This window comes from Drosophila willistoni, chromosome 3R (assembly GCF_018902025.1).
Source record: "Drosophila willistoni isolate 14030-0811.24 chromosome 3R, UCI_dwil_1.1, whole genome shotgun sequence".
NCBI lineage: Eukaryota > Metazoa > Arthropoda > Insecta > Diptera > Drosophilidae > Drosophila > Drosophila willistoni.
The window spans coordinates 11,526,591-11,547,161 of record NC_061086.1 but is presented as its reverse complement, the minus strand read 5'-3'; positions in this window follow the sequence as shown (position 1 = coordinate 11,547,161).

Sequence of the window (20,571 nt, the reverse complement as noted above, 5' to 3'; positions counted from 1 at the left end):
TACTTTCAGTTGAAAGCATAAATTTTTAATAATTTGAAACATGATAAAGGGAAATTAAAGGCGAAACTTGTCAAAAACGAAAAGAAAGAGAAAAAAAACTGCCCCTCCCACACACACACACACAATAAAGCAGTATTTGAAATCATGACGCTCCACGCACAAAGACAAGGAAAAGGGAAGGGGGGTTGGCTTGTCCAGGTCCTCGTTTTGGGTGGGCAGTAGGGGTTGGATCTCTCACTTGTCGCACAGGATGTTTTATCAAACTATTATAATTACGTTGGAAAGACAAAAATTTTAATAAATGATAACTTTTTTGTCGTCAGCTCGTCGCAACTTATTAAAAGTATAACGCACAGCACGAATCGAGGAGAGTTTTCGGATGGGAGGGAGTTGGGGTAAATAGGGGCAGTTTCCTGGGCGTGGTTGCCGGGCGTGGACTTTGCTTTATTAACGAAACGTTGCCAAGTGAATTTTGTCATCAAAGTTTATTATGCCAAAAGTATCCACGTTCTTGTTTTACATCTACTTTGTATCGGCACTCTTTTGACTTGGTCACGGCTGGAACAGGAATACGTAAACAGATATTCAATATAAGTTGTCAGGGATAAGGATAATGAAATTGCAGAAGGATGCTTGCCAAAGCACAAGTTTCAAAATCTATTTAACGGAAAAAACCAAAACATTCCAATAATCACTAATTTAATGAGTTGATAAACATTTTGCACGATCAAACATATTACGTTTAAAATTAAATTCGTATATAAAAAAATTAATATATATAGACAACTGTGTTCAAAATTTAGAAGAAGAAAACTGCCTATTATATAAAACTAAATTAAAATAATGCCAATTAGCTTAGTTACACCAATTCAGAAAATAAAACAGGATTCAGCCATTGAGTTCTATCAATAATCTCTTAGCTTTTCAACTACTTTAACGAAAATTCCTAATAATTCACTTATTAAACAAAAACAGAAAGATTTGGCAATTCCATACTGCTCAGCTTATTTTCGAAAGTATCTAGTACTTTCGGCTAGACAGAAACAATTCATACATTTTTGAGATCCAAGAAGGCCTGGGATGTTTGTAAAATTCGACCTGGTCAAGGGGGTACAGTACTTCAATCATTCTACTTCGTGAACTCATACAGTCAACATCAAAAATAAAACAAAAACCTTTCCCTTCTGAAAATCAAAAAAAAAAAAACAAAAAAGAGAAATACAAAAAAGAGAAAAACAAAAAAGAGAAAAACAAAAAAGAGAAAAACAAAACTGTTCAATTGATCCTGCAATCCGGAAAGGTAAGTAAACGTGAGGACATTACTTTTCATAATCGTGACCAAGTGTTCTTTTCCAGCCATTGGTTATGAAGCTCCCAATCTCAGCGACCGTATACGAGCTTAAGACTGAGCTCCAAAGTCTTCTCAATATTTAGCCGGGAACATTGGAGATTTCTGCTTCTGATGTGACTTTGGCCGATTCAGATCTCATAGCAGAAGTTGCTGCGTTTGGAGGGAATAAAAGTGTGAGGCCGATTATGTCGTGCTACGACGGCAATAATTTTGTGGGCCAGATTATGGTTGAGCATGTCTTGGTTGGTGGTCAGAGTTCATCGGACTCTAGCTTTGAGACTGTATCATCGGATGGTAGCCAGCTCTCTATGAGTGAGCTGTCTTCCGGATCAAGCAATCTCAAACGGGAACACAAACGAAAAGCCCAAGGTCATGAAATACCCACAGAGACTAAACGGTAAGTGTTAGAAATAGGGAATCAAATTTTAGTATAATCAGTATTCCGTCTTTTGAAAATAGGTTCAAAAATGTTCTCGAATCCAGTGAGGAGGTATGGAGGAGGCATGCGTAATGGGAGGCTGCCATATTAAATCTAGACCACTCTCGGTTAAATCTGAAATGGACTTGGAACCGGATGTTATAAATGGTCAGCAGTCTCCTTACATAAACATACTTCCAGAGAACACGCAGTTTGTTGTGGTGGTGGTTTCCTCCACGGAATGTGCTTAAAACTTGCGATCTGTTCAGAAGAGTTCTTATGGATATTTTTGGATTTCAGAAACGTTCGCTGCTTAGATTTTAATGAGGTGACTCCGGTGATTGAGTATAATGGCCGGCTCTTTATAGCAGCTGCCAACGAAGATATAGTGGAATGGGTGGCGCGCAACGTATGTTCTATGAAGCCTTACGTCTTATAGTTTGTAAGCCTAACGGCCTCATAGAACATACGTTGCTCGCCACCCATTCCCTGGTGTCTTCGTTGGCTGCTGCGATGTGGAGCCGGCCATTGTATTCAGTCACCGGAGTGACCTCATTAAAATCTAAGCTCCGAACGTTTCCGAAATCCAAAAATATACCAAAGAACTCTTTTAACAGATCGCAAAAATTTTTTGCGCATTCCGAGGAGGAAACTACCACAACAAACCGCCTGTTCTCTGGCAGTATGTTTATGTATGGCGGATGCTGACCATTTATATCATCCGGTTCTATTTCCATGGCCAGGGTTACGTGGCCAAAGGTCGAACCTTGTTTGCATCGAATTTTCAAGCTCCTGGAACTGCAGAACTCTGATATTACGACGGAGAAGTGGGCTGTAGTGAGCCTGGAAAATGTACCCAATATAGTCACAGATATTTGCCCCAATGAACAGGTTGAGATCTGGATGGATGCGAATAGTGTGGATATCATCAAGGAGAGATGCAACTTCCTTAAACAATCTTTTTGGAAGATCGTATTTGAGTTTTGCGATTAAATGACGCTAATATATTTTTTTTTATCGAATTTATATTTTGAAGTGTTAAAAAAAGTTACGATTGCGGCAGACTCATTTGTCTATCGATTATTCTGACTAGCAACGGTCAAACGATGATTTAAACTGTATAGCTTATAGTAATAAAACAATAAAATATATTGAATTTTTTAATGCGCAATCTTGTGTTACTTGTGTTTGAAGTTTATTTTAATATTTTTTTCATCGTCAAATAACCAAGGGCAGATCTTGTAGATTCAGTAAAGAAATGCCGAAATGGCAAAACTTTTTGCCAAATTATAATGGAAACCGCACATACACATACACACACAAACACACATATCTATATATAGAAGTAGAATATTTGAATTTAATTTCAAGACAGCAACGGCTGAGCTGCAATGGCGACAGCAGCTGTTGAGCTACTTTAACAGTCTGCTAGCTCATTAAGTTTTCACACACAAACACAAAAGTCTCACAAACACATGCACACACACACACACACACCCACACCCACAGCAATATAATGCGGCACACAAATAAATTTGTCACAGAAAATTTTGCAACTTTGTGTAATCCGCGGGGAATGCGACTCCCAAAGCTGAAGCTGAAGCAGAAGCTGGGCGCCTGGCGTTTTGCTCGTTTCGTGGCCACCAAAGGAAACCACAGTGCAGAGAATCTAGAAATCAACGAGTTTATCTCATTAAAAAGTTATTTTCCGGAGCAGCTGCAAACACACACACACACACACACAGGGAGAGAGAGAGAGAGATAGAGAGAGAAAAAGACTTTTCCTACACATGCCAAGACACTCTCACATTTAGAGAAAAAGGACAGTGAGGAGTAAGTGAATGGTGGGTGGGAGTGATGGTGGTTGGGTGACTGCTATGTGTACTTAAAAGTACAGGCAGGCTACGAAATATGTAAATCCACTTCATTTAATTTCGCATTTAGCTAAAATGCTAACAGCAAATGACAAATATTCTTGTTAAGAGGCATAAATGTGGCAGCAAGGAGAAAGGCAGAAGCAGCAAACAGCAGACTTTGCCTTTGCTTAGGCCTTTCTCTGGGTTTTTGGCTTGGCGCCTCTCCAAATGGGCCTGAGGCTACAGAAATGGAAATGTAAGGGGTTTCAGGCGGGGGAGTACAGTCTCTTATTGTCGTTGTCGGTGTCCTTGTTGTTGTTGTTGTTGTTGTTGGTAGTGCTGCTCGACATACTTTGCTTCAAGTATTTTCTAACTGCTGCGCCGTCGCCGTCAAAAAGACAAAGTACATTTCCGTTGGCAGTTTCCGGTTTCCGGTATTGTTTTGATCCACCATCACCACTAGCAGCAGGCAAACTTTCCTGCTACTTGTGTTGTTACCGTTATTCGCAAAATACTCACCAACAAAACAAATTCTTAAGTTGAGCACAACGAAAACAGCTTTAGAAATGTGAAAAAAAGAAAATCGATTCGAAAATTAATATAGTTAAGTGCAACCCGAAAGCGAGAATTGCAAATCAAACAAACAGGGATTGAAAATCTTGTACCAGAAAATGCACGTAAATGAAGTGAACAAGTGATTCATCATTTCGAATGGGCAATATTGGTCCAGCATAAGGATAAAACGCCTTTGGATGCCAAGCATCGGGGCATACATGTATCCTGCCCCTTACTCTCAGCAACTCCACAGCTCTGCCCTCCTCCCCATAGCCACTCACACACAAAAATAGTCTGTGTTAGGATTTAGCTTTGGCTTTACCCTTGCCCCATTGTTGTTGGCCTTTTCTGAATGCTTTAGCATTTTGGTCAATATTTGTGCTGCGCTTTTGCGTGTCCTGCCGTAGCAATCGAGGCAATCCAGAAGCCAGCATGTCCTGGAGTCAGCCTGCATATGCAGATGTCGTAGCATGAAATGCTTTTAGCCATAGCATCTCTTCCATTTTCTGTTTTTATTTTCGTTTTCCTTTTCTTTCTTTCTTGGTTAACAACATAAAAACGTGCTTACACCTCGCTTAGGCACACTCTCTCGTATATACACACACACACACACACAGATAGCTTTTGCCTGAAGTTTTGCATTGTATTTACCTGGCAAACTCCTTCTCCATATGCATCTGCATGCATCGGCATCTACGGGCAGTCTATACCATTTGCTCTAGTAGATTAGCATGTTCACCGCTTGAACTGGCCAGTGTCCATAACCCACAAAAAGCAACCTCAATAAAGTCTATCCAAAAGCTCAAGCTAAATTCCAATTGAAAATTTATTTTCGACAAATTGTCGAATGAATATTTTTCCCCTTTTTCGTTTTCTATCTGCTTCTTGTACAACTTGTAATTTTTTTGATGTAATGGAGAAATCTTGTCTAATACTTATTCAATGAATTTTACCATTTACCCATTGAAACATTGCATATAGCATTGTATATATGATATTGTGATTTTGTTTATTTTACTGCTTTTGCTTTTCTCGTTTGTTGTTCTTGTTTTGTGGTTATTCAAGTACATATGAAACTGTAAGGAAGGGGTGTGGCAAAAAGGAAAGGACATTGCCAAAAATTAGACAAGATGTAAAATGAAATCGATATGAAAATGTGTACTGCATAGTTTTTGTTTAGTGGCCTAAAAAATAATAACCTAAAATTCGACTCACAAGATATTGAACATGAACATTAAACATTTTTCTTTAATTTCAATTGGAGAATCACAAATGACTACGATGTCAGGACGATAACGTAGTAAATTTGTTGCTAACTATATTGCAAAATGTAAAATTCAATTTGTTAGTTGTTAATATTGGAAATAATCATGGTAGTTATTCAATTTCCCCAAGATTTTCACTATTTAGGTTATAATTATGAACCTTAGTGTGTATGATTATAATGAAATAGAAACCTTTGCTAAAACTACAGTTCGTACAGTTCTCCTAGAGCACAGTAATTTGCTTAAAGGTCAATTATGTCATTCGCACATTCTACTTTTTGGGCAAAATTTCTGTTCAAACTCATCTCTCTGTTTCTCCGTGTGTGTGTATATCAAAGCTGTCCTAGAGTCAAAATCAGAAACCAAAACTTCATGCATCATTTGCATGGCAAACTGGCCGACATTGATAACTTGACTGAATGTCTGACTGACTGGAATGGGGTTTGCGTTCTTAATGGAAATCAATTCTGTTGAAAATTAAAGCAAACTTGTACAAAATTCTTTAGAAGTTTTGACCCTTGGATCCACTCAACGCTTGTCCCCCATTTGGGTTCTTGGGTAGGGATAGGTTTGGGATTGGGACTGGGATTGGCATTGGGCTTTGTCCCATGCCCATCATTGATCATCCGAATTCTACGCATCGCACAACATTTACAGTTACAATAGAACGTTGGCAATTTGCCGCCAAGGCTTTTGAGTTGTTGCTTTTGTATTATTTACTAAAAACTTAAAGGGCTCAATAAAAGCGCCTTGGGATGCGCATGCTGGCTCACTCGCCACTGTCCTTCTCTTTTTTGATCCTATGCAAACAGCAAATGGGCGGGATGAGGGAAGGGGGAAAACTAGTAGTGGGATACACTCTGCCAAAAGCAGACGATTGTCTGTCTCTGACTGTATGTACATACATACATATATCTCTGGATGGGCAAAAGGTCAGCCTTTTTATGTTTGTTTTGTATTTTGTTTATGCAAAAAATTTGCCAGAGCAATTTCATAATGGGTCAAAAGAGAAATCAACTTTTTGTTGTTGTTGAAAGTTCTTTAAAATGCATGGAAAATGGCAACGACAACAACAAACGAGAACTCGGTGAACATGTGTCTGATTGCTCTCAGGTTACCGCCCACACCATTGACCAAATGGACCGGATGTCAAATACTGAAGTTGCCAAATTTTCCAAATGAATCACACATATGTACACTTCACTTGCGTGCCCCGACGACACAAAGACAACAACAGGACAAGAGGAGTTCCTTACCCGCTTTTGGAAGATTCCTTGCCATTATTTGGACGCCGGTTAGGTCGGTTAGGTTCATTTCGTTTTTTCCTGGTCTTGTCTGTTCTGTAACCCTGAGGAGTTTTCCCTATTCTGGCTAACCAACGAAGAGATTCAGCTTTTTGGAATTCGAAATTCTTAGTGTGTCCAAGGCAAAGTGAATAGTTTGGTGCTTTTAATTTTCGACATTTTTATACCCTTGCAAAAAGGGTATATTAATTTTGGTCAAAAGTGTGCAACGCATAGAAGGAAGCATCTCCGACCATATAAAGTATATATATTCTTGATCAGCACGACGAGACGAGTTCAAATAGCCATGTCCGTCCGTCCGTCCGTCCGTCCGTCCGTCCGTCTGGATCAACGCAAACTCCTCCTAGACCGTAAGAGCTACGGAGCTGAAATTTTGCATGTAGGCTTGTATATACTGCAGGCGTTGTATATCTCGGATTCAGCCGGATCGGATCACTATATCATATAGCTCCCATACAAATGACAAAGTCACGAACAGTGACTTTTCTTAATAACTTCGTTATTTTCTGAGCTATTGTCGTGAAATTTAATATTGTTAAGTTAATTACACATATAAACGACTATGCCAAATTTGATCAAGATCGGGTAACTATATCATATAGCTCCCATAGGAACGATCTTTCGAAAACAGTGACTTTTGTCAATAACTTCGTTACTTTTGACGCGATTGCTTTCAAATTAAACATTTGTTAGTTTAAGATATCTGTTAATGACTGTGCCAAATTTGATAAGGATCGGGTAACTATATCATATAGCTCCCATAGGAACGATCGGTGGAAAACAGTGACTTTGATCAATACTTCGTTATTTCCTATGCGATTGTAGGCGTTTCTTTTGGACATTAGCCTTTTTAGCTTAAACGTTTTTTCACTTTGATGGCTATAGGTAAGAAAAAAGTTACCAAAAAAGTTGCAAGGGTATACAAACTTTGACGCGGTCGAAGTTAGCCCCGGCCCTCTGGTATTTATCAAGTTTGTGACATGCAAAACAAAACTATTTAAGGCTCAAATGCAAAAAGTTTTTCTATATTTGACGCAGAAACAATTCCTTTCCATTCCATACATCCCCCTTTGACTTTGGTTATTAGACGCAATGCCAGTAGGATGAGGTGCTAACAAATTGAATTCCTGTGGATATTTGCACGGAATCAATACAATATATACTCACTTTATATATGAAAAAAAAACTATTCCGTTGTCGCACTAGTTGCAAATGTTTGCAAAATTGCTATTTGAGAGCGGAAGTGAAATGCATTTCCCGTTTACACAGACAGGCGCACGTTTCACTGTCATGTGATGCCAACTAGGAGTATACTCTACAAATGAAAGGGTATATTAGTCAATTTTATGAAAATTAACTACTTAACTACTACATGAAGGCCAGAAAAATTCAAATGGTTCCCTTACGTATGTTTTTCTTTGGGCAAAGTTTGTTTTGTGTCGGCCGAAAGGGTATCTTTATTTTTACTTACAATTTTTATTTGATTTTGTATTATCAACTGACATTTTGCCGACGGAAGCAATCAATTCTTTTTTAAGTCACTGTGGAGCACGCATTAACCATGAGGCACTCACAAAAGGTTATATGTACAATGTACATATTCCATGTATTGGGAGTAAGTAAAGAATAAGTAAAAGCATATTTGGCCTTTTAGTTTAATTGGTTTGTAAAAGCTATAGTCGAGGCCATAAGACTGACAGTTGATTTATATATATACAAATCTATATATATGTATGTATTTGTATATATTTATTTACCTGAATGAATTGCACACCATTACAAGCAATTGTATGCAGAGACCCCCAACCAATACACATTCGCAGTTGCATATGCAACATTTCACTGTCACTTATGCATGTCCGCTTGTCACTTAAGCGCAGCTCAACTCAAATCCACACACACACACACACACACACACCACGGGATATATACTTGCAATATATACACGATATATGTATGTACTTTTATTAATGTCCGACATTCGCTGGTAAAGTGCAACGCATTGTGGCTACTGCCACCCAATCGGAGCCAAAGAGACGGAGCCACACCGAAAATGGCAAGACTGAGAGTCCGTATTCTCTGTCTGGACTGTGTTCGTCCTTCTGTTTATCCCTACATTTGTGTCTGGATGTCCGCTTGTCTGGTGCAGTGAATTAAATTGTAAAGATTTCTCTTGTTTTTCAGTGATTTTTGCCAGTTGCCTGTCTTATTTGTTCGTCTGTCCCATTCCACTCCTCTTTCTCCATTTTTGTTTTTTTGTTTTTTTGCCGATACTCATTTTATCCTTATTCTTATTTAAATTAATTCCCAAGCAGATTATCACATTTATAGCGATTTACTGTTATATTGAAGAACAAATTAACGTATTTAAAGTCAATGTAATTAAGTCGCATACCATTTGCATTCATTGAAATCCAACAAATATGCGTACAAAGATTGTTCTTGACCTGCTCCTGCTCCTGCTCCTGTTGTATTTAAGGAATGTAATTTACACTGTTTGAGCGAAACATTTAATTATTTACACATTACAGGTGATGTCAAGTATTAAAAAAGTACAATTAACTTACAATCAAGATTATTTGTTGCGGTTTAACTCAGCTGAAAAGGCAAATCAAAATGAAAACAAACAAAATGTCCTGTATGTGTGGGTTTTCTAATTATTATCCTAAAGGATCAAAATGACAGTAAGACAATTTAAGTAAAGGCAAAAAAAATAAGGCCCAAGAAAATTATCTTTCTACTTCTACTTAATTAAATTTTATAACTATGAGTCAATGACAGGTTAAAAATCAACTTTTAATTCTTGCAGTTGAATTGTTGAAACGAAGCTAATTGATTTTTGGTAATTCCAACTGACGTAAGTAAATTAATAGCTATACTTCGACTATATAACATTCGACTAACTGAAACAGCACAAAAAAAACCAAGTTAAATTTAATATTTAATATTTATACGGATATATAATCAGATAGTGAAACTTTCATGGCATTAGGTAATTGACTTCCTGGTGATGTTTCCCTGTTGTGCAATTGCCAGGGGAATAGCTGACTGAAAGATAGACTGGGCAGAATGGGCTAAAGTGCGTCCATCTTATAGTTTTGCTATCCCAAGTCCATAGCTGGTTTTAACTTGTAGCTTGACTATTTCTTTCTCTTCTATCCATACTTTTTTCTTTCACTTTCTTGATTTTGGTTGGTTAGTTTTCCCTTATTTTTTTCTATTTTTTTTTATTTTTTGCGCTTACGATAACTTTATGACGCTTATCGCTACAAATGTGCTTGTATCTTGACTTGGTCGCTTTGGTCACCGCCCGCCCCTTGTTTCACAGTTTTTGTCTTGGTCTTGGTGTATCTGTATCTTTATTTCGCTCAGTGGCAAGTAAGTACATTCCGCGAACGCCACATAAAAGTAAAGTGTAGCCAAGTTCAGTTGATTCCATTCGCAGGACGAGGCAGGGAGATGGGGAGAGGGCGAATCTAACTACCAGAGCTGCGTCCTAAGTAACTTATGCCATAATTTCGCCTGCTGGAGAATAATCGCAAAAAGGAGTCTGGCAAATATTATTTTTTATATTTATTTGACTTTTTTCGCCTCTGCTTGCTTAATGTTTATTATGAATGTTACTCATGAGCGTATTTAGTTAATTTTATTTCACACAAGAGAAGTCAAAAGCAAAGCAAAAGACACAAAAAAAAGTAGAAGAATAAAAAAAAGCAATAGTCCTTCCTCTGTCTGCCTCAGAGTCCTGTCTGTACCACATCTCTTCATCTCTATGTGGCATTTGCCTAGTTACGTCTGGTCGTTTTGGAGTTTTTGCTCCAGTCGAGAGTCTGCTGTTGCCTGAAAATTAAGTTAACGCCATCAACACTTCGTCTAAGTGTGTGTGTGTGCGTGTATGTGGTGTGTATGTGTATGTTTTGCGGGCGGTTTCCCTCAAATTAGAAGCCTCTAAAAAGAAAGAACGAAAAGGCAGCCGCTTATCTGCGTTAAGTAGATGAGAAAAGTTTGTTGCTCGGCGCGTTGATAACTTGAATTACATGCTCTCATATTTCTTTCATGGGAATCCTGAACTGGGCTGGGCTGGTGCTAAAGGGAAAGCATCGTCTATACGCATATGGCCTAAAGGTCTTCTTGTCTCTCTGGCATATGCATTCATTTGTTAATATTCATTCGATTCCACTTTTCCTTCTCCCGCACAAGTCGGTCCTCCGTTTGGCTGTCTTTCGACTTTATGGCTCAGTGGCCAAGTACTCAGCGTCAGTCAGTGGCAGAGGTGGCATTAAATTGGCGACACTGTTGCCCAAATCCATGCTGCTTAAATGCAAACTGCTCAACTTTGTTGCAGTTGATAGAGGAAAGTGCCAGAAGCGTTTCTCTCTCTCTCCCATTCTCTGTCATTCTTGGTTTTTCCCTCGCGCCTTATAAAATGACCTTCGAATGAGGTGTGGCATCTGGGTCTTCGGAGTGGGTGTGGTTGGTTTAAGTTAAAGCAAACACGTTGCCAGCAACTTAATTAGATTTCAGTTTATGCCAACGTTGCATTTTATGGCAAAGGTTTTAAAGTGACCATTAGCCCAGATGACATTTCAAGCCCCTTGAGATTGTACAAAAGGATGAAAAATAGACAAAGAACAAAACAGAGGTAAACTAAGGTGAAACGTATGTATAATTAATCCATTGAATTAGCACAAATTAGGCAAATACGTTTGAGATACTATTCGAGAGCCATTTAAAAACAATTAATTAATTATATTGCCTCTATAGGCAAATATTTTTGATAATCCATTTGTAAGACATATTCCACATAAAAGCATTGTGTAAGTAATTCTACAAAATAAATATATCAACACAATACCAATATATCAGTGCGGTGTCTCATAGGGATCCCCGTGTATGAAATTACGATTCAATGGACCAGGCTGATGGACAAATTGACGAAACTGATCGATATTATATAAATTTAGATTATTGTCAAATTCTTTCATTTGTTTTAGAGTCGGATATTTTCTTTATAATTCGTGACAGCTGAGATTTTACCCCAAGAATCTTGGGCAATGTTTCTCTTAATCTCAACTGCTTTGGGTAAGGAAGTCTTTGAGGGTGATTGAATGAGATGATTTTTTAGGCACTCGGCTTTTTTTCTTTTTCCCTTGAATTTTTGTCACAGTCGGATGTTCATAAGAAGAGTACAAATGTTTTGCTCGGATTGGCAAGTGCCCCACATAAGTATTTTTAATAAGAAATCTATTACCTCTTATTAAAATATGAATTTATAATTCCGAATCTTCATCCAAATCGCAATCGCGACAATCGATATAAAGGATGTTACTAATCAATTTGATGGCACGAAGTATGGCAACACCAGCAGAAGGATCAGAAGGTAGTGGACTTCCAGACTTCATTCCCTTTCTTTGGTTTCAACACCTGGCTAGAGCTTTTGGCAAGGACCACGCGTCGCCAGTAGATCATATCATCCACCTCAAAGCATAGTGAATCATAATAGATATGCATTTTCAAAGGACCCTTTCGTATAATTGCTGGAATATATTTAAATCTATTAGCGGGCCAACATGATTATTTTCAATAAAAGCGCCTCTGTATAGATCTCACGATTCCTTTCACTAAACAAACGACGGTCACTCAATGATGGATAGACTTCATATTCGGCTAGTAAATTTGGTTCTGTGGGATTGCCAAACAGATAGGCATAATGTGGCGGCAAGGAAACCACTTCATTGTCATCGTAAGCCATTGTACATATAGAATAATTGTTGGAAAATATTAATTGTTTGAGTTTTTGTGTTCCTCATCTCAGCCAGATAACTAAAAGTAAAACTTGCTTGACATAAATTCCAAAAAGGTGCTTGAGATCTTTACTTTACACAATAAGCACTTACTAAGGCACTTGCCAAGTAAATTTAAATTAAGCCAAGGCAATGGTGAGAAGATGATGACGATATGGAGGTGGATGGGTATTGGCAGTTGGGGTTGGCTCTTGACCGCATCTTGAGTGTTGCGTTTTGGTTTTGTGGCTTTCGCTACTTCAGGTTCCATCTACCTGGAAGGATATTTTTCTATCTAATGAAATGAAAATAGTTAGTGGCTTATCCACTTTCTCTGCCTCTCTTTCTCTTTCTTTTTCTCTTTCTCTGATTATCTATTGGTGTCCTGTGTTCTTTTGCATTTTCCTTTGATGGCTGACAATTGCTTTTTCAATTTCATGCAATAATTTTACTGTCAATTTAATGAAAAATGCCAATTAACTTTAAAATCTTTTTAAGTGAAGAAAAAGAGTGAGAGATGGAGAGAGTTTCCTTTAAGTTCGTAACTTGTTAAATAAATGCATTTGGTAAATATTTGTGGTTTATTTTGGCGCCACCAGCTAACGATAACTGCATTCGTTTGGGCCAAGAATATATTTGGCCATGACTTTTGCTTTTGCTTCGTCAATCACCACTTTTTATCTGGCACGACATTACCAGAGCCAGCCAAGTCACCAAGCTCAGTAGAAAATGTCCTTACCGCGTTGTCTTTCCTGTGGATATGTGTGAGCGGGTGTTTGTGAGGGTGTGGGTATGACTGTGTGTGTGTGTGTTTGTCGAAATTTATTACAACCTTTGGGAATTCTTTTAAGTAGTTGCTCGATTCAAAATAATTTTCCATTTATCACTGTGATAACAAAACAGTTTTTCCTCGACCAAGCGCGAAAATGGCAAAATAACATCAGAATAGCAAAAGCAACAAACATTATGAAAGACCGGGCGTTATGGGGGATAGGAGTGGGTGATGGGCGTGGCAGTGCTAGGGCAAAAATAAAGTGCTCTTTGGCAAATCTTATGCTGAAACTTCTTCTCATTGTTGCTTGGTGTTGTGGTCGCCCAGGGAGTTGAAGACTTTCTGTGGTCGTTAGGGAGCCTGGCCAAGGAAAACTGACAAATGGTGGACCGGGAACGGGGACCGGACGAGTACTGCCTGCTCTAATGATAAATGCGGGGCAGCAGGTGATTTAAAATAATTTTGGTCAGCGCGTGAAAAATATTTGTTGTTGTTTTTGAAATTTCTTCTACTTTTTTTTTTTTTTAAATTTACGACCTGCCGTTCATCTAGCAGAAAGTTCGGAGCTGCTGGGTAAAAAGTTGGCGCAATTGCTTAACAGACATGTTTGTAATATTTGGCCAAGGGACGAGAGCAAAACAACAAACAAAACCAGAAAGTTGGAGTGGAATGAGTTGGAAGAGAGAGAGAGGGCGTGTCTGTTGAGAAACCTAACTTTTGGTCGCACATGAAGGATGCCACAGAAAAGAGTTTAGTGGAAACTTTGCTTTTGCATTTTATCAAACGCCAACGTCCATCGTCCCCTTTACTATTCTCCCTCACTCACTCACTCACTCACTCTCTCTCCCTCTCTCTTTAGCAATTCTTGGCAGTCTTTTTGTAAGGATTTTTGGTTAGTTGACTTTACAAAGCCGTTGCCAAAACGCTTGTCAGCAGCAGCAGCACCGGGCTAGACTGGACTAGGTAGGTTAGGCAAAGCCGAATTTGAGGCCGACAACAAAAAAACTAAAAGCCCAGCCAGACGTCATGCATCTTTCATGGCTGCGGCACAAAAAGTTTCATTTGTGTTCGAACTAACTTTGATGAACTACTATTGCATCTGGGGGCCGGCAGGCAGAGTGAGTGCGAAAATTATGTTCTTGGATCATTGACCAGAGCGTATTGCCCCATTAAACACACACAGGATGAGAGCCGTTGTAGCCCATCGACTGAGCCAACTGCATTTGCATAATTTGCTAACTTTTTTCCTTTGCATATTGGCCAAGTTTTCTCTGGTTTATGACTTTATGTTTATTAAGCCATCAATTATGGTGGACGAGAATAGAAAGTTTTATTGATTTTAAATATTGAATTTGTTAGAGAACATCAACCTGGTCTTAGCTAGCTGACAGCCAGAGGGTCACAGTTAGTAGGATAGACCTCTTAAATATTTGACTAGAATCTGCTGTACATTCTCATTCACATCTAATTATATTAGATTAATGTTTCATCGAGTAAAGTGCTTGATAAATACATATCTGTGAAGCTAAAATGCCTGGCAAGAGTGTGCACACATACATATCTTGAATATCTTGTCCTTGTTGTTTGCCAAAACCCTTCATTCATAGTTTGTTGTCAGTCCATCAAGGGAATTGAGCACTCTCATACATAAAATCTAACGACATTGAAGCCATTCGATAGTTGCCAACATTTACATACATTTTGGGAATTAAAATTCCCAAAAAAACAAAAAATATAGAATCAGATGAAAACTAGCAAAAAGAAACGTATAAATTTATATATGTATGGAAAATGCCAAAAGTTTAGCATAAAGTTTTTGGCGCTTAACATGCAAACTTGCAATTGGCAGCGGCCAAACCAACGAACGAACGAACATGCCTCCCGGCCTGGACTGCAGCAAAGTTTCAGTAAGCTGATAGGGTCCTTTTATTTTTTGTTCCTGTTCTTCTCCCTTGGTTTTTTTTGTTTTGTTTTAACGACTTAGTTTGTGGCTGGCTCGTGGATGGTTCACTCGCTCAATGGGTCTAACTGGCTGGCAGCTACCTAATGTTCGTCTCAACAAGCTTTTGGTTGTCCTTTCAAGTGTAATGGTCGAAACAGGCTTTCAAAGTAGAAACAAATGTGTCTACACACATACATATATGTTTGATATAATTGGGCTAGGACTTTTTCCAAAAAAAAAGGTTCCAGAAGGCGATGACAGAATGTGCAATAGGTTTTCTTTTAGCTCTGGAATAAAAAATTGGACAAACTATAAACTAAAAGGAAAGCTAATAAGGTAATTTCTGGATAAGATAGAAAACTTAACTATTGACTCAACAGTTTAATAATTATGACAAAGAGGAAAAGTTTACAAATAATTTTATTATAAGAAGTATTGTATATTTTAAGTTCATTAAATTTGAGAATCAAAGCTTATAGTTCTTCTTAATGTTATCTTGGAAAACAATTCCTTTATTGACTTTAAGACATTTGACCAAATGTTGTAGGATGTGGTCAAAATAGTAGCTTTTAAATGTGTTCTCACACTTGTTTCAAAAATAATTGTAAAACTAGTGAATTCAACTAGAAACTACCTTGATGTGGTAAATTAATGGTTATAATTATATGACAGTTTGAAGTTAATTTTCAGTGAACATGAAGAGATGATGGCTTGCATGTTGAAACAGATTCGCATACGTCTCTCTCTCTGACTGCGTGTGTATGTGTGTGTCTCTTGTTCTGTCCTTTTTTTGCAATATAATCCTCTTGGCCACAGCGCATTTGAAATGTCATGCTCCTTGTAAAATGCTCATTGCTGTTTTGTTCTGGTTCTCCAACTGATGAGGGTCACAACGCAGCTGACGCACGCTGAGGACGCCAGCGAGAGAGAATGAGAATATGTGGGCTATTGTGTGTGTGTGTGTGTGAGTGTGTGTGTGTATGCGGTTGGTGCTTTCAATTAAAATTTCAACGTGCACGTAACAACTTTTATTGAAATTACGATTGCAGACAGGTGCACATACCATATACAGGCAAATGCATTCGCGTCCGTCCAGTTACATTGCATACTTTATAGCATACCTTTAAGGGCTCACGATATAGGCATTGAGGTTGGGTTTTGGAACCCTGTCGTTTGTAGAGCATGCCTCTAATGAAGCTAAAATCATGGATGTGCACACAAAAAGGCAAATGGCAAAAATGTTTGGCATGGCAAATGCAATTTTCATTGGATGCCACTCGGCCGCAGTGGCAACATCGTCATGATGTGTGTGCGTCTGTGTATGTGTGGGTGTGTGGCACGAAATAGAGTACCAATGTACACGTTGAGGTCACGTGAGCTAGCAGCATTTGCCACTCCCAAGCATTATTATGAACAATTAATTATGCGGATATTTGATTAATGCCATACTCTGAACCAAAACACATTTGGTCCATCATCAGACCATGAATAAAAAAAGGAACGAACGTTGCTATGTAGTAAAAACGAGACAAAAGAATAGAAAGGGAAATGATGATGGTAGAAGCAAACAAACGAACTTCAACTGTCACAATAAAACTTTCCATTCTTCTTTCGTTTCTTTCTATTCATGTATTCACATAATCCAAGATGAAAAATAGATTTTACCGAAAAATTTCACTACGCAAAATGCTGACAAGGACATTCCGGCGAGCTCTGAGCTCAACGAGCTGACGTTGTGTGTGTGTGTGTGTGTGTGGGAGTAGGTATGGGTGTGGTTGTCGACAGTCCTGGCTAGCTGGCTGGCTGGCTGGCTGGTTGACTGGCTGGATAGCTGAGTGGTTGGTTGCTCGCCTGGGTTGTTACATCAGCTAAATGGTTAAGCGCACTCGTCGCAGAACAAGAAAGAGTGGAGCATAAAAGCAGCAGCAAAGAAAAAAAAAAATACTAGAAAAAAGAAGAAGAACCGCTACAAATTTTATAAAAACAAAAAAAAAATTACTACTGGGCGACTGGTCTCTAAATGTTCATGGGATTGGTGTTGGTTTTTGCTTTTTCTTCCTTTTTTCGTTTTCCATTTTCATTTGCTTCCCCTTTTGCTCTTCCGCCGGGTCCACTGACTTTGCTACATGACAATGAAAATCTGCAATGCCTTCCAAATCCTTTTCAAATACACTTGGTCTTGGGATTAAAACTTTTTCATCAGATTATTAAACACCTTCAAATGTTTTTAGTTGGAATCCAACTATTGTTAATATTAAACTGTATAGACAATAAATCATATGTTTTCTCTCTCAATAGATAGGGATCTTCTGATCAGTTGATGGTTAGTGTATTTAAAATATAGTTGCTTCCTCTATTGCTAGACGGTTTTTTTGCACTCTCTCTTTCTCTCTCTCTCTTGCTCTTTTGTCTGCTGCTACATCTTGTTGCTGATGGTAAGTTCGGAAATTGTCATTCAGTATTCCCAGTTTTGCTGATTTTCTGCTGTGTCTGCAGTTTCAGAACTTCCTTTTTACTGCCCACGCCCATCTTGACGCCAGACTCGGTTCGAACCCGGCGCCGGAATCGGTCCATTTGGTTGACATTGCTGAATTAAACCAATCACTACTATTTTCACACTTAACTTGCAATTTGCATAAAATATTACCCAAGACCCAACAGTCAAGCAACCGGCGACGACAAGGACTTCGCCTAGGGAGTGGGCCAACATTGATGGTTTGGCGAATCGGAGAATCTGTGCGGGTCATGGGGCCAAGAGCTCGCAAATACGCAACCATTGACAGTTGCGTGTGAATTTATTTTATTTCTTTATGTATATTTTACGCTCGCATGACCCCCACCGACCACGACGACGAGGACGACAAGGACGCCTGTGCATTGAAATTGTATTTTTGCATTTCCTTTTCAGAAAAAGAAAAAGAAGGAGAAATGTTTTGGGGCGAAGAAATATGTTTACATATGCGTTTCTCATCTACCATCCACTTTCTCTCCTCGCGTTTACATTGTGACTTTTGCGTTTTCCTTTTCATTTCCCTTTATTCTATTTAGTTTACAAAAAAAAAAAAAACAAGAAATAAACTCACACGAATTACATTTATTTAAGGCAAACTTTGTATGGGGCAGCAACGTGTGCAGTCATTAGTGCAAATGTTGCCTAAAACTGAAAACTCTGAAAACAAAACATCACGCTACATTTAACAAATGGACTAGGCCATGTTGCTTCACAGGATAGCATGATGCTGATGGCACCGGAAGAAAGGCTTTAATGTGTGTGTGTATCCCGCTGACAAAGGCTTTTGACGAGTATGTTCGCGTTTAGGACATTAAATGCCCGTTCTGAACATGTCTAAAACAGAGAAATGACTCTACGCTCTATGGATCACAGTTATTTACAGTGTGTGTGTGTGTGTGTCTTTGTGGGTGGGTGGATGTTGGGTATGTGCATGTGTGTGTGTGTGTGTGTGTGTGTGTGTGTGTGTGTGTGGGCGAGTGTTTCTTGTGAATGAACGTAAAGTGCGTGCCAACAACTGGTTTCGGAAGAGGATATCTAGAAATTTGCATGAGATTTGCGCTTTGATTTAGAAAGCACTCAGTTGGACATGTGAATGTACAAATACCTTGAAGGCCTTTCTTAAACGCGGATTACTCAACTGGTTTCCCTACATTAAAGTCTGTTATTAAAATACGAAGTAGATCCCCTTTTTTATTGCCTACTACTTAGCTTATTAATTTTCCAAATTATCTAATAGATACTATCTATGTTTTTCAGTTAGACAGAAAGATTTCAAAAATTTTTGAGATCCAAGAGGGCCTGGGATGTTTGTAAAATTCGACCTGGTCAAGGGGGTACAGTACCTTAATCATTCTACTTCGTGAACTCATACAGTCAACATCAAAAATAACACAAAAAAACCTTTCCCTTACTTCTGAAAATCAAAAAAGAGAAAAACAAAAGTACAAATTTGTTGACTGTTTAATTGATCCTGCAATCCTAAAAAGGTAAGTAAACGTGAGGACATTACTCACTTACATAATCGTGACCAAGTGTTCTTTTCCAGCCATTGGTTATGAAGCTGCCGATCTCAGCGACCGTATACGAGCTTAAGACTGAGCTCCAAAGTCTTCTCAATATTCAGCCGGGAACATTGGAGATTTCTGCTTCTGATGTGACGTTGGCCGATTCAGATCTCATAGCAGAAGTTGCTGCGTTTGGAGGGAATAAACGTGTGAGGCCGATTATGACGTGCTACGACGGCAATAATTTTATGGGCCAGATTATGGTTGAGCATGTCTTGGTTGGAGGTCAGAGTTCATCGGACTCTAGCTTTGAGACTATCATCGGATGGTAGCCAGCTCTCTCTGAGTGAGCTCTCGTTCAGATCAAGCAATCTCAAACGGGGACACAAACAATCGAGGTAAGTGTTAGAAATAGGAAATCAAAATTCAGTATGACTGAATATTCCATCCTTTGAAAATAGGTTCAAAAAGTTTCTCGAATCCAGTGAGGAGGGTGTACAAATCCCCTCCTATGGAGGTATGGAGGAGGCATGAGGTATGGGAGGCTGCGAAATCAAATCCAGACCATGCTCGGTTAAATCTGAGATGGAGATAGAACCGGGTGTTATAAATGGTCAGCGGCCCCCCTACATAAACATACTTCCAGAGAACTCCACTTCTCCAAATATAAATTCGAATCATCTAATCGCAAAACTCAAATTCGATCATCCAAAAACTTAGTTTGAGGCAGTTGAATCTCTCCTTGATGATATCCACACTATTCGCATCCATCCAGATCTCAACCTGTTCATTGGGGCAAATATCCGTGACTATAGGGGGTACATTTTCCCGGCTCACCTCAGCCCACTTCTCCGTCGTAATATCAGAGTTCTGCAATTCCAGGAGCTTGAAAATTCGATGCAAACTAGGTTCGACCTTTGGCCACTTAACTCTGGCCATGGAGATAGAACCGGATGTTATAAATGGTCAGCGGCCCCCTTACATAAACATACTTCAAGAGAACAGGCAGTTTGTTGTGGTGGTTTCCTCCTCGAAATGTGCTAAAAACTTTTGCGATCTCTATGAACAGTTCTTTGGGATTTTTTTGGATTTCAGAAACGTTCGCTGCTTAGATTTTAATGAGGTGACTCCGGGGATTGAGTATAACAGCCGGCTCTTTATAGCAGCTGCCAACGAAGATACAATGGAATGGGTGGCGCGCAACGTATGTTCTATGAAGCCTTACGTCTTATGGTTTGTAAGACTAACGGCCTCATAGAACATACGTTGCTCGCCACCCATTCCCTGGTATCTTCGTTGGCTGCTGCG